At 35.6% G+C, this 16528-nt stretch overlaps 1 long non-coding RNA gene across 1 annotated transcript; it reads right to left on the reverse strand.

The window, feature by feature from the left end:
- Positions 1–358: 358 nt before the first annotated feature.
- LOC136290157 (uncharacterized) lies at positions 359–10384 on the reverse strand. Its single transcript, XR_010721007.1, has 4 exons — positions 10319–10384; positions 3184–3253; positions 1948–2027; positions 359–1871 (listed from the first exon to the last, which is right to left on the reverse strand). It is a non-coding gene; the product is annotated as an uncharacterized lncRNA (long non-coding RNA).
- Positions 10385–16528: the final 6144 nt, after the last annotated feature.

The raw sequence follows: 16528 nt of genomic DNA on the forward strand, positions 1-16528 counted from the left end.
ACACAAAAAATTCTCAAGGGCAAAATGTGCAGGCAGATGCAATTTTAAGAATTACTTAATTTCAGAATTAGATCTGGGCAGAAAACAAATTACATGTCCTAGGAAAATGATGGCATTTAAGATATTTTAATAACTTTCAAAACCTCCAAAAACTCAAAGAAAACTAGGCAGAAAAAAGAGCTTTCAAATTTCTTTCTAAGTATCATTACAAGGAATATGTTGTAACATTTTGAAATAATTTTTAAAATCTCTTTTAAATTTGTATCTATTTCTGCAGAAAACCAAAATAAATTTCAAAACAAAACTGCTTGAAAGTAAATAATTGCTTAGCTGACAAAGAGAAAAAGGTAGCTCCACCACTTCAAAAAGTTTTCCTTACTCTCCCTGTCAGCCTGTATTCTTATAAGAAAATTATCTAAAATTTGTTATGAAGTGAAAGCATTTTTCTGTCTGTCTACAAGTCTACCTGCTCATGTCAATACATTATGTTTTTATTTGGCCCATAACATTTCTCAACAATCAATGTGAACTGAAATACAAACTGGTTAGTTATCACACCACATCACATAGTTTTGTGATAACCTTAAAAGGTTTAATTCAACTTCAGGAATTATCAAGTCTCTTGAATATAACAGTAGCTGAGGAAAATTCACAATTTCAAGCTGTTCAGGATTTTATAAAACAAAGGATATCACAATATATTTATAAACCAACAGTTACAGGTTCCACTTGCTCTGAGTAATAATGTAATTAAGAGTGCTAATAAAGCCCAGGGAGAGCCTTATCCCTAAAACCATCTCGTTTTTTCAAACTGCCTTAATGACATTTTTATATATGATTTTTATTATTATTGTTCCTGAGACAGTCTGAAATTTTATCAATACCACTGCATTTTTAAGATATATATCAAAAAATAGCACCACGCCACCTCCAAACAGATTTATTAAATGCATTACTAAGCTGACAAGACACCAACAAATAAGCAGATATTCATTTCTCACCAGGCCTGCCCCATTCAAACCATTCATCCAGAGCCACAGTAGCACCAGTTTTTAAGACAGAACCTTTTAAAGATACATTATGCATTTTTTCTCAGAATGGGCTAAAACCTCTTTGCATGATTTTTTATTATATGCAAATGATCAGTATCTGATTAGGTCCTGAGGCAGCTTCACCTAGGTGTTCATGGGAATAGTAATGGGAGCTGGGGAAGAATATTTCATAACTGAAGTATATTTTCCCTTGGGGGATACCACCATTTGATTTTGACATTTATTTGTCCTGTGCTGTTAAGGACAAAACTACAATTACACTTTATTTTTTCTACTGTGCAGTGGGCACAGTGTCAAAAAAATTAAATCAAAGGCAGTGTGTTCTCACAAAAAAAAAGAAAAGAAAAATAACAAGCTTTAAAACCAAATTTAAAGAACATATTCAGTTAAGTCACACTAGATTAGAATAGCTTAAGTGGTTGAAAAAATGTATCATAAATATATTTCACAAATTAGCAGTAGGCATATAAAATAATATATAGCCCTGCTTTTGATTTTTTTAGTTTATTATTAATATTATTATATTTACATATTTAACATTTTACTTTATTAATATTTTTCATTGAAAGCTTTAAAAACTAGATGCTTGGAAATAAATAGGTTGCTTGAGTTCATTTCTATTTTAATTGTGGCAATCTTCTTCATGTTTGGAAAAAGTTGGTGTAAATTAATTGAATACAAGGTAAAATGAATGATACAAGTGACAACTCTTACATCTTGCATTTCAACTGTATACAAATCTATTTTTAGTATGTACATTTTCATGCAACAAATAGTTTTTCTTTCTTTCTTGATTTCCACCAGCAAAATTCACACAACCTGCAAAGAAATGTGTGCACATTTTATACAGATCATAACTGGAATTAACCAATATTAGAAACAATTTATAAGCTACCTCTGCATGTTTTACTTCAAGAGTTCTGAATCTCATTGCACATAGTTTCCACAAATGGACCTAATGTTTCCAGAAGAATTCTAGAATAAAAATGTTTGAGAGCTAGTCAGAAAGTGACACTGCAAATTAGTAATATGCTCTTATCTGCAAATCCCATCCAAATCTCAGTCCAAACTAGAACAGTCAAACATGTCATAATTTCTTCCCACCGAATTTAAATGCAGTTGAGCATGAAGAGCTCCTAACAGATCTCTAGTACATGAAATTAACATATCTTATTGAAATCCATTTGTTGGAATAAATAACAACAAACAGGAAAAAAAATTGGTAAAAATGTGAAAAATAACACATTAAGCAAAATTTAAGAAAATTTAAACCTTCATTCAAAATCAAAATGTCTGCAAAAAGCAGACATGGTCAATTTGATCTGAATGCAGGTAATATCTGATAGGAAAATAGAATGAGATGAAATACAAATACCTATATGAAAACAAATACAATACATAAAAACTGGGAGGCTTTTTACTTTTTTCTTCAATTTCATTTAATTTGGTTTTGAATCTTTCGTCCATTGCTGATTTAAACAGTGGTGTTTGATCAGTAGATCGGAGTGATGACTTCTCAACTAGAGCATTTTCTTTCCTCCTGCATTGAGCTTAGCTCAAATAAGAGTTGCAGACTATCACTAAGTCCTGCTAAAGAAATAATATTATTTGTATGCTTGCATTGCACACTTGCATTGCAGACACACATTCCAAGCAGGTCACCAAAAAGAAAACAACTTATTGGTATACAAGAATCTACCTAAAGTCTGAAATATGTGTTTTTTATGAATTGCATATACAAGAGACATTACATTCAAGTCAATTAAAGTGGATGCTCTCTTTTTCTAGAAAGGACTTGTAGTAACAACAGTAACATAAATGTTCTCTATGCCACATGTGTCTTTAATCCAAAAAGAGGCCATCTCTCAAAAGTTGAAAGGCCAGGTGATCTTTATATCCACTTACGTAGCCACTGACACTGATGACATTGTTAATAGGAACACTAACAGAGTCTAGTGAAAAGTGGTTTTTTGCAAAGTTTTATCAGTGAAGTTCCTTATGTTTTGGTTGGATGCATGTTTAATATCTTTGGTAATTAATAAGCAATTTTTGAAAGGGCATAAAAAAAATCTTCTTAACATTAGCCTTGGTTTTGTTCTCAGCCATACAATAATGTGGTAAGATTCCTTACCTGGATAACTCACAGTATGGCATGACATACTATGTGATAGTTTGAAGTACAATCAGCTTCAGTTCTGGAACTGGGAAGAGAGAATGTTCTTTGTTATACACATTTATTTCTTTAAATTTTTGATACTGAAAGAATTATTATAATATGTAATTTTTTCCATAACAGTCCATGCTTTCTACTGAAGGTTTCAAAATTTCACTGAATCTCCTAAAAAACTGGAATCTACATACTGCTGTGATTTCATGTTGCAAATTTTAATCCCCACATATATTTGTTCTTTAAAATGCAGTGGTTTATAATATTATATTATAACGTTTAGGATTTTAATACCAATGCTTCAGTGTAATAAAACTTTTAGTGATTCCCTGGCATGTCTTGCTCAGACTTAAGTTCCTCATTTACATATCTGATGTCCCCCAAGAGACAGACAAGCTTCAAGTTAATTATCCATGTAGCTGTAAGAACTCCTGTTTCCTTGGTAAGAACTCTCTAAAAGAAAACTAACAGTTATTAAATATTACTTTGAGTTTTCAAAAGTAATCAAATTGCATTTAAAGAGACACTAAAGAGATACTTAAATTTAATACCCTTTGCAGACTAAATAATATATAAACCATGTACAGCTCTCACACAATTCACAAATAAAACAACTGTTAAAAGCTAACAACAAGGCCAACCTTAAAGCACTACAAATACTTGGAAGCAAAAGGGCTCTTCAGCAGACCACTCACTGCTCCATAACACAGCCATTTTACATGAAGGCAAGACAGCACCTGTTGAAAGCAGTGATACATTCCTGACTGCTTCTAGTGGAGTAAGATTACATTACTAATAGTTCAGAAAAATGTGGAGCTAATCATGCTTTTTACAGAAAATAACAAGTGAGAGAATACACAGTTATGAAATGAAACTACTGTAAAGACACAAACATATCTCTTTAATCTCACTAAACTACAATTAAAGGGAGGAGCAGCAGAGAAATGCTATAGCATATATGTTGTCATTTGTGACCAAATGCATCTTTAAAAAATGGTTTGATGTAGCATGAAAAAGGGGAACACAATAACTGGCTGGCATAAAATGGGCTTTAATTCTAACCATTCTACACTGCTTCCACTCACATAGTATCCAAATACCTTCAATGGAGTGGTAGACCATACCTAATATATGTCATCCATGGCTCATTGTCATCCTCAGCTTCAGCTGGCAGTTTACAAGTACAGATATCAGGTGAAATAATTAATCTGCGTATTTTACAATAAACGAACATGTGCATCTATTTCCCAGAGTCCTGCGATGACTTGCATGAGAGGCAAATTCATTGACTGCCTCCAAATTATTACATGCATCCTATAATTAAGTTACAATAAATGAATAGAGTGAGGATGCTCTTCTGTACACAGAAGACAACAATCTCATTCCACAAAGACCTTGGAGGTCATTCAAGAAACAATTAGATATCCTGCTTCGTATACTAAAAAGAAAGAAGGTTGAAGGCAGAATAGTCTTGCTTCTGTTTCCTACATCTTCAGTGCTCACACATTCAAATGAAGCCAAACAATATTAAACCACAGAGCAACACACATAGAATACAAATGCCTTGGAAAAAGTTGGTATTCTTCACAGCAAAATGAGGTGGGAAGAATCTCGTCTGACATTTTACAGAAAGGCATTTGTTAACAAATTTCTGTTATTTTAGTCTCTCAGCATTACTGAGTACAAAGTGAAAATCACTAACTAAAACCATTGTCATTATTCTGTTAGGTTAAGACAGAAGAGCATACATACTGATGTCACCCATGCCCACATTCAGCTCTGGGGTAAAAGCATTACCATGAGAACAGAAAGAGGTAAGACCTAACTTTTACATGTCAACCAGGAGTCTTCTATAGTATGTAGAAAGCATATCTGATATTTTCTGGCACTTTACATTTGATCAGAGTGTTGATCTAATGCAATAAAGACAGTCAAACTCAGTAATGCTCACAGATTTTGGGAATGCAAAATCTTGCAATCCTTAGGCAGACAGTGGTGCCACTCACTTCAAAGAAGACAAAAGAAGAAGACCTCAAATAGACAAAGTCTATTGCCACTCTGGGATGATGCCTTCTGGCTGAAACAAAAAACAGTGTTGACAGACAACTGCAAAACAGCAATTTCAGGTCTCCTCAGTCAAAAGAAGGTCTACTGAGTAGTGGACCTTTAAGGGTGCTTGCAGGACTGCATGGAACTGGTTCCTCCAGGACCCTCCTCTGAATTGGGGAAATCTTAGCCTGTGAAGCTTACTTCTCTAGGATTGAATGCAAAACTTTACAAAAAATACCTTCTAAGATACAAATGGTTTGCAACTCACTGCCCTGAAATATTTCAACCTTTCTTTCCTTTCTTTTCAGTTTTTTCCCTTGGTCCTCTTATTTCTAGCAGAACCACGAAATAATTACGGGGTGAGTGGAGCAAGTATCAGTAATGAGGTAGGCTTTGCAGTTTGATCTGAACAGTTGCCTAGGTGAAGTTCAAAGAAAAATGCAGACCACTAGAAGATTTTCCAGTAGAAGTTTTGCCACTAGAAGATTTGTCTCAGAAATAATGGCTTGTTTAATGTACATCTTTACATCAGACATACACAAAATACTAAGAAGATGGCATAGTCCTGGACTTTCACCAGAGTGAGATTTTTGGGAAAAAAATGTTAACTCCAACCACAAAAATAAATGAAGTTAATAAAGAAAAATATTTCCAGGTTGTCTTTTATTTTTCACTTGTAAGCATTAGCATTTCTTCTCCGTTAATATTCAAGTCCACCAATAGAGAGTCAAACTTTGAAGGACCCGAGTACTGAATTAACTAGGGAAATACAGAGAAATTGAACAATATAGAGCAAATAGAAGAGGAAATTAAATGACTACTCCTGAAAAGAAGATATGAAATTAAGAGCTTTTTTTCCCTTGGTCTGCATGAGAACCAAGAGTGATTACACCCAGCACTCCCATTATCTAGAATACAGATCCAGTGACTAGCAAGAGAGAATCTAATCTGAAGAGTAGATGCGAAATAATCTGTTTTTCAAAGAAGATGAAGCTGCCTACTTGCTACGAAGATTGAAGCTGGATTTTCCTTCATCAGAACAGTGTGTAATTGCCTTTGGATTCCTGCCATTGTTTTCAGTCCATGCAGTAGTTATTTCAAATGAAGAATCCAAGGCTAACAGAGCTCTCTACGCTATTGATCCTATTTATGACAGTCTTGATCCTGCAGCGAAATGAGTTCAGACACAGACTGAACATTCTTGGATCTGCAACTAAATATGTATTGTGAAAGCTCCTGATTAATAAGTGCTACATTCCATATTTGTTCCCTTGCATCATTCTCAAGACTATATCTCATCACATCATTCACACCAAAACAAAATTAAGATTTAAATTCATACCACAGCACAGCATATTTGCCACCCATTAAGTTTGTGTGGTACGGAATACTCAAATTGACTTCAAATTTTGTGTCTAAGAAGAATTGGAACATTTTGTGCTGTATTTAAATTTACACCAGTGTTGATGGCATAAATTTCCTCACACTTCATTATAGTATGTGAGATTATTTGGGCACCATATGCAAAAAGCAAAGAATACATCCTGTCTCCTCCTTGTGGCACAGAGAGAGGCGATCAATCAAAAAGGTGCTCAGAGTCAGACAAAATGGCCGTATGGTGCTTCAGTGTTCAAATTATGTGTGTTCTTTAAAAAATTGAATGCTGGATAATGATTTTCCACACTGCTATACTACAGGTAAGTTCAAAAGCAGTCATTGTCAGTATGCTGATTGATGTAAAGCTTTCAGTCTCTGGGGGGAAGAGTATAGCACTTCCTACTGCTTGATCCATAAAGCAGCATTTACTGCAGCCCACCTTCCTGGTCTGCGCTGCATAATACATTGCCAGATTATGGGAGTTAGGGAATTAAAAGGCAAAGAAAAGAATGGATGAAAAAGCCCTGACCCCCTCCTCCACAGGTGAAATATTTGAGTCCCTGCCTCAGGGTATTGGAAGTTGACACTAATTGCCATCCAGATACCCACTACTCACATTCACGTAAGTATTTCCTACTTCTGGCTGATCAACCAATGTAAAATTTAATTGAAAAAGTTTTCATTTAATGTTTGCATTCTGTGATGACTAGATGGGACTGGAAGCATTCACTATCAGAGCTACTATATAAAAAGGGAGAATAGAACCGTGTGAAGGAGCCCAAGTAAAAGGGAAGAAATGAAAAGGGGGGGAAAAGGCTCTTAAAGATACACACTTGAAGTTTCTTTTACTAAGAACCAACAACTTGCTCTTCAAGTGATACTTCATGTGTGAGGTACTGTGCCAGTTGTTTGATTCTGTATTTGCTACTTAGTGATCACTATCTGGATTTTTGCAGGCATTTTCTTATGGCTGTGGAACAGAAACCTGCAACACTATCCACAGATAGGAAGGGGAAAGTATTATTGATCTGTGTCTGCTTTGATGTGCTGCTTTCTGGGAGTGAAAACCAATCTGTTACAATCAGATGCTGCACAGCCTGAATTATATTGAGGTTCCCATCAATATATAGAATATATGGGAGCAAATAAACAGTAGTCACAAAAGACAGACTTGACCAGGTTATTAACCAATGCTGGTTGTTGGAAAAAAGAAATTCATGTGGGATCCAGACAGGTCTCATTCTTAAAGACCTTTTGGGGACAAAAGTACAAGAAGGAAAACATTTGATACTGGAGACCATGCAGAGAAGTCAAAGAAGAGGATTTGTGCTTTATGAAGCATTAAAGTTACTTCTGTAATGACAGTCTATTTGGAACAGAAATGCCCCATTGAAAAAAAAAAAAAAAAAGAATGAAAGCAACCGACATTTAGAACTTGCAAACCTTGTTGGAAGCCTTAGAGATATTTTCTATGTTAGTGTTTTACCTAAAAGGGATAAATGGAATACAGAACACCAAACCCAGAAATACTTGCTCAAAATTATTTACAATCCAAGCAAAGGAACATAAGTAGAATAAGTCTTTAGAAATACTCAAAAGCAATAATTAGAAACAGGGGGAATAAAATCTGAAAGACTAAAGAGTAAAGAGATTGATTGTGTTGAGCAGATAACATTCTCCCCACCCCGTTAGAGCTTGCCATCATCTGCATATCAGCCTCCAGAAAGGGCAAGCAGGCAAAAAGAAATATTTGTTCCAAATGGGGATGGATGCCAAAATAATATTGGCCAGAGCAGGGGCAACAAGTGACAGAATGAAATTTATTCAGAAACAAAACATTCCTGGTAACGATTAACAGTTAAACAACAAAGTTTAAACTTAAATGTGTGTGTATGTGTCTTACAGATTTAAAATATGTTTGTATGTGATTGCACAATAATTTTCATCTTTCTTTCTTCCTTAAAAATCATCTGCAAATCAAAACAATACCTGTTTTTGCAGAGATCTAACTACATAAGATTTAAGCGTTAGCCTTGAGCAAAATCAACTTTCAGCTTCCCCTCCACAGAGATATTTTTTTGTGGGTATCTCACTGTACATGCAGAGATGCTAATGCTTTGCCAAGCCAAAAGTATTCCATAACAGTGGTAACTGTGGCATGAAGGCTGAATTCATCAGTAAAACAGGTATAATGGCCAAATATATGTTGATGACAATAGCTAAATAGAAGCAGAATTACATAGGCCTAGGGGCGTGATGAAAATATTGGAGGATGGAATCCAAGGGAGCTTAAGGAATATCACTTGTGTGGCAAGCACAAGTACTAGAGCAACAAAGTAATATAAGGAACAAACCTTCATTTTGCTTAGCACATTGGATGCATCTTTTCATTGTGCAATGACAGAAAACACAGATAACTGGAACAAATAAGGAGAAGCAACTTAGGTCCTCTAACTCCTGCCAATGCATTACAATATCTGGGACAATATATCTTCTTCTGTCAGAAGACTCCTGATACTGAAGCCAAGCAGATTACCTTAGAACGAATCAAATGGCACTGGACATCTACAATGAGGCACCAGAAATATTCTCAAAGAGCAAAACAAAAAAAAATATTTTCTCCCCAGAAGTACCAGGCAAACATTTTCCTAAACACAACCACCAACACAAGATATTTTTATTATTTTTATTCCACCTATTTAGCTCTATCAAAATATCTTTAAGTGGAGCTCTTAAAAGAAAAGACAAGTTCCAGAGATCGGGTTGATGCCTCTGTACACAGGTTATTTTTCTTGCAAATATGTCGTCATGACCTAATGAGATGCAGAGCAGTATATTGCATAATAAAGACAGAGGACTCTGAAACAGGGTCTTAACTTTAATTTTTTTGGACAAGTTTATGACAATCATCTATTCTTGGGGCTTCAATTTTTCTTTGAAAGAGTAAATAAAATTAACTCAATTTCAAGCTGTGGACAGATTGTGAACAGATAGATAATTACCCTGCCATACCTGTGGGTAGCCAACTTCCCCTGTTGCTCAGTAGCATTTGAATTGTTTGCCTTATATCTCACTGATTTTGACTTTGTTGAGAAGAATGCTGGTGACACTTATCTCTTAATGCAAATGCATATTTGCAAGCTGTTTTTAGGCATGCAGTTTAAGTGAGGGACCATAAGGCACACATAAGGGCAGACACATATAGCAATTTTAGTGACAACAAAGATCAGAAAGGAATCGTTACACTTGGAGAGAATGTGATTGAAATTTAAAGGATAAATTCAGGTATGTGTCACTATTCTCTCAATGCTAAAAGAAAGCCGGAAAATAATGACCTGTAATTCCAACAGGGAGCAAAAAAGAATCAGACCTTCTATAGCCATTAAGGGTGCTTCACCCCATTCTCCTCTTTTCATTTCCACATGAAGCCATACACTGAGTAAATTCCCAGCATAGTTCTGTCAAATTTCCTATGATTGTAGCTAGTTATTAAATACCTGGGTTCAACAAGAGAAGGGACAAATGAGTATTACATGAAAAGGAAGTATTTTGGTAGTTTCTTGAAACACCTGCTATAACCAATAAGAGCTTGATTAATTCAGATTGCAATGACTTAATGTTTAAACATTACATTAGCACTTAAAGAGCTACAAAAAGCAGGTAGGCAACTGACCTTACTCAAGAGATCCAGAATGTGTTACCCTGGTACCAGAATGCTCTCCAGTCGACAGAATGAAACTGCTCAGAAGAGAGATTAAAAAACCCAGGGCTGGCTAGGGTTGGTCAGGACCAGGTGTGTCTGAACTTTGGCCCCTCACAAAAGTTCAGGTGTGGTTCTGCTTTGAGGCCCCAGCCCCAGACCCGATGAATGGCTTTTTGCAAAGTATCTTAATGACCAGAGCACTCAGAGAAGTGATATCTGCATTCCAGCTACTCTTCAGTTTAAGGGGATTTGATTCTCCAAAATGCCATGCCCAATGATCAACTATAGCTAACTGCAAAGGAGGAGGAGGCTAATGAGAACATTCTCTCTAACCTTTCTTTCCAGACTGAGCCATTGTGTAATCAAAAGAGAAAAAGTCTTGAAGTCAAAAGGCACTACAGAATAGAGAGGATTGGTGCAGATAAGTGCAGTCCACCTGTGGATAGATAGGTAGAGTCTACTCCCTAACCATTTGTAACATTTAAAAAAAATTATTTATGAGACATACTGTGGATAAAGACAGAAGAGATAATGTCTATTCTAGTAGCTTTCAATATTCTGCAAGATGGGAGATGACAGAAAGAAAAGTATGTGATTAGAAAGTTAGTCAAACTGACTCTTTTTTAATATTAAGTCATAAGTGATGATAGAAACGAGCACCTGACATATTAATGCTTAGAGTTAGGAACAAATTCTTTTGAAAAATTATTTTGGTTGCTTTATAAATAAATAGTATTTGGTAATTAAAAGGTTTTAAATTGCATAAAATTAGATAAAATTTCTGTATGCTATCTGTACATTATTTTTTTATTATCATTTTCAAATGATAAACAGCAGGAAGGCAGAAAAATGCCTTCACTCTCCACTCTAGACAAGAATATGGAGGTAGTTAAGAATGAACAGAATAGAAAAACACCGTGACATCTGAGAACTGATTTTGACAGAAATATTTCTAGCATTAATTGGGGCATTGTAAGTAAAATGTGGAAGACTTTGCACAGATTCATAGTCAGTACAGCAGTAATAATCCTTGACACACATTATTTTTGAGCCACTGCTGCCCTTATGCAATGTGTTAAAATGAACTTCCAAACCCAATCAGAAGATGTCACAAACATTAGTGCTCGACTCCTCAGCACAGAGTGGTGAGTCAGGGCAGGCCTCCGGGAGACTTGAAACGAGTGGTGGAGAACGGCAGCAAGGCAAGAGGAGCCCTCAGAGGTTTAAACTCCCACACTTCTGTAACTGGAACTTGGTCTGACTCAGAACCAGCAAACACTGCAGCTGCTGCTCTTTCACATGCTATCTGTAAACACGTGTGCCCTGTGCATTTAGCAGGTTCTTGTTTCAAAGAAAAAACAACACAATTAAACCCCCATGTCTTTTCAGATCAGAGAAAACTATCTTTCTTGTATTCTTTATTTACCACAGATTTTACTTCATCAGGCTTCTTTTTAAATTGTCTTACGGTATTATATTCCATCTCAGTTTAAAAGAAAGTGAATTATATATACGTGTGCATATATATATATATATATACACACACACATATGACCTATATGGACCACAATATTTCTCTGCATGTGTTCTCTGCTACTCAGTTCACATGGGCAATAAGGATAATAGAATTTCCACAGTTTTTCACCTTTCATACCCATTCCAGATTCTTTAAGGTTCTCTAAGGGATTACTTTTAAGCATGCTATTTAATAGTCCATAGAAAAAAGAAATAGACTAATCTGAATTCAAAAATGCCCACTTACTTTGGTACATAAAGCTATTTGAAAAGTGTTGTTGTTTGTTTGTTTGGTTGGTTTTTTTACCAGAACATATATAATACTATTTTGAGTAATTAAAGGGATTGTGAAAGTACCAATACAAAATGTCTGTTGTATATAAAACCCCCGCATAGATGGAGCCAGATATTGCTACTTGCTCCTTATTTAAAGTTGTTATTAACTTAAACAAAAGATAAATACTTTCCAGTTACTCCATACTCCTCCTATCCTTAGAGGGTCAGAGTCCGCAAGTACCCAGGTCAGTTCTGGAGGGATCCATTTTCCACTGACACACAACTATAGCATCAAGTACTAGCACTGAAATATGTTGAATGGCTGAGCATGTCAATGGGTGAAATTTAAGCCTGAAGCAAATCTCAATTTGCAGACTGAGTTCATCTCTAATATATGCTCAGGTTCAAATACATATTTATTTTAAAAATGGTTCCAGAGAAGATACACACTGAAAATATCAAGGATGCATTGGTTTTGCTTTACTTGTCTACTGAAGAATACAGTGGGCTCTTCAATGGATGGTCATATGGAGATGATCAGTCGTCCATCTGATTGCAGTTGTAAGGCATGGGGTGCCATAATCACAGTATATGAAGTGCTGGACTAAGGAAAGTCCTGAATATATATCTGTGTATTAGTGGGCATTTTTTACACAATAATATTTATCTCTAGAACAGTATTTTCTCTATTTTAGTAAGAAACACTACAAACATGATAGTAAACAAAATTACATACAAGCCTCACTTTTTTGTTTTCATAAACAAGGAGGTCCTAACAAATTAAACCTTTTATGGTTCATAAGAACTAGACAACCACAAAAAATCTTCAAACAAGTGTTCTGTGGGCTAAATTCTGAAGTAGTTACAGGCCCAATAGTTTTATCAAATGTTGATTCATCTGAGGCTGGAAAGATCATGACCAAATGTCTTGTTCTTCTACCAGTCTCACCAGAACTCAAAGGATCAGTTTTATATACTCAAAAACCCCCTCCTGCCTTCACAGGTCCAAACCCTTCAAGCCAAATCTTCTGACCTGGCCGTTGTTGTTACAGATCAGGGCCAAATTGTGGACTTAAATGCAGGCATTTATAGTTTATGACAAAGCCATTCCTTGCTTCTCAGAGTGAGATTTAGGCAGAAACGATTTTATTCAAAACAAATCTGATAAAAGGGAAAATGACAGGAGTTAGACATGGCTCCTCCTTCCACAAAGGATGCTTCCTCACTAGCAGAATCCTACTCTCCTTTTCCCTCCCTCAGTCTGACAATTTCAGAGTGCCAAGACATGGAAATCATCTTTCCACTGGTGACATCTGTCTCCCCAAAGAGCTCCGGAGGCCATTATTGTGATAGCTTTGGAGTCTGTCATATGATTAGGTGAATATCGAACAATCTGTGACTTCATTTTCTTAATGCCAGTGGCTCACATTTGACTGTCTAGTGTCCTGGTTTCAGCTGGGATAGATTTAATTTGCTTCCTAATATCTGGTATAGTGCTGTGTTTTGGATTTAGAATGAGAATAATGTTGATAACACACTGATGTTTTAGTTGTTGCTAAGCAGGGTTTACACTAAATCAAGGACTAATCTGCTTCTCACACCACCCCATCAGTAAGGAGGCTGAGAGGCACAAGAAGCTGGGAGGGGACCCAGCTGGGACAGATGATCCAAACTGGCCAAAGGGATATTTCAGACTATATGACATTGTGCTCAGTGGAGGGGACGGGTTAGAGAGCATCTGTGTGGTGTTTAGCTACTGTTGAGTTAAAGTTCAAGAGCTGGAATTAATACTGTAGGTAATTTTATTTTCATATTTTGTGCTGAAAACAAGGAAATAAATTTATGTATTTATAGAGCTTATCATTTAGGAATGCCTTCTCTTTCCTTTATTATACGGTACATATCTGTCATAACTATCAGTCAGCATCGTCTATTTATGCATCTACTAAAAATATTGAGTTCTCATTGTGGAAAGCATGATGCTTATGAACATGTTAGAAAGCTTTATCTGCCACTTTTTTTTTGCAAACAGAGACTTCAGAGTACTCTCATTAATGAAACGTAAGTGAAAAAGATTTTTTTAAGTAATAGCTCTCCTAAGAAATGGCATTTAAAAGGAGTAGTGATTAATATCAGAAACAAGCCAAAAGACTTGAAGAAGTTTTAAGCATTATCCTTTTCAGCATGTCTATCAATAGAAAGCTGACAATAGTATTATTGCTATTTACATATTGGTAACACACTGGTATGAATTTGCATAACGTATTGTAGTTCTGTGCTCTAGGGACTTGCATTGTAACATATTGGTGCTTAATGAACTCTGAAAAAATTGATTTTCCACAGAGTAAATTAAGGAATGCATTATAGCTGTTAAAGCAATCTTAAGGGAAATCTGAGGCTTCCACTGCAGCACCGTGCTTAGTAAGTAATAAATTACATGTTATACTTATTTGCCTTAATTCATGCTAATTTTGTCCAATTAATGTATCACAGTAATTCAGAAGCCTGTCACAGGAGAGCTAATTATTTATTGGATTTTTGTGTTCAGCTCCCTAGGAGTCTACTAGCAAACAAACTTGCGACTGTCTTTCTGTTAGGTCCACAATGACATTCTTATGTCTTACTGGGGGAAGAAAAGGAATGTTCTTCTTTTTTTTGTTTCTGTTATATAAAAGGATCGTTACTCATTTAAGTTAGTTTTTGTTTACAAATTGGTGTCACGTCATGACAGACTGACATACTGTTAGGATGAAATCCAGTGTTTTTCCTTTTTCTGTAAATGCCTGAACATGACATAATTCTCCTTAAAGACCACGGCAGTACTTTTCACCATCTGAAAGCTTTTTCCTAGTGATGTGTAAAGTTAAAGGAAAAAACTGTTCTCATTCTTTTCACTGCAACTTGCTTTTCAAAATCCACTGGCTTAAAAAATCACAACGTGCCCATAGCAATTGATACGTGTTCCAAAAAATTAGATTTTTAACTGTGGCAGAATGTTAATTCACAGCAAAAAAAATGAATTATTTATGAGATTAATTTGTGCAATTCATACCTATAAATAATATGGCAGTTGCTAAATAATTTGCACAGTGTGATAAGATGCAGACATCACAGTTAAACAATAAGAGAGTCACCAGCTGTGAAATACCCACTATCTGCTGGCATTCTGTCATGCACAAGCATTTACAGAAAATTATTTGTTGGGGGTGGAAAGTATTAGATTTGATACTTGGCTTCTTCTCATGGATAGCAGGAGAATACTTGTCAGTTGATTACTGTCTTCTACCCTACATGAAAAGAAGTGGTATTTCTTTAAATGTATAATGCAAAGTGATGTTACCAGCAGGCTACATAAAACCATGTGATGTAACCTGCCATAATATGATGCACATGACCGACTCTGTCACAAATTTAAAGAGACTTATTTTAGAAGAACCGTTGAGAAAAAAAAAATATACCCCTTCTCCTCTTCAGTCAGTTGCCATTGATCTGTGTTTGCCTATAGCCAAATGAATACCTGATAGTTCAGTAAACGTCCCTGAGCAATATAAAATCTTACATTGTAGCTATTATTATCACTTTAAAAGCCTCTGTCAAGTACTTCAGAGTTTTCTATCACTGTTCTTCAATCTCTACCTTCCTAGCATGCACACAATAGCTCATCAAGGAATTAATTATCCAGTCCTTGTTTCTTTGAAAACAGTTGTTTAATTGTTTATGGCATTTAGAATTTGAAATAGTTTTCTTAATTTTCTTTCTTGATTTCTCCACTCTGGAAAATATAAAGCCTGCACTTAAACATGTTTTAAATCCCATCAAAGCCAGAAGAGATAATGGCTGAGCTTTCCTCTTAACTAGGAACTATTTTCAGACCATGAAACTCTGGACAAGGCAACAGAGTACGTGCACACCTTCCAAGGGTGGGAGCACATATGGCCAACCATACCATGCAAATGTGATGGCTATTTGACGACTGATTCAGACAAAGAGGTGAACTATGCAAAAGAGCAGCAACCAGTAAAGAGAACTCAAGAATCAGGAAGAAAAAGACTGATGAAAATGTCAGAAAATTCTTCCTCTCAGCAAATACATCAGTTTTGAAAGCCCCGTTTTCTGAAAGTATTCATAACTTTTTTCACCTCTCAACCCTTTCTTCCTATGAGTAGTCTGCATAATTGCCTACATGGATAAGTGTAAATAGCCTCTTCTTGTGAGCCAAAACACACAACCTGACACGCAAAATCATCTTAAAAATTAGCGATATGGAACAGGTGACAGAGAGTTTGCATTGTAAAAATGTCACACTGTGGATAGCTAGAATAGGAAAAAGTCTAAAACAAGAACTGGAATCCCTAATCAGGATGAATGTTTAAAGTGGCCATGCTTACT

This window comes from Chamaea fasciata, unplaced genomic scaffold, assembly GCF_029207755.1.
Source record: "Chamaea fasciata isolate MVZ Bird 193981 ecotype frontalis unplaced genomic scaffold, bChaFas1.0.hap1 SCAF_5, whole genome shotgun sequence".
Taxonomy (NCBI): Eukaryota; Metazoa; Chordata; class Aves; order Passeriformes; family Sylviidae; genus Chamaea; species Chamaea fasciata.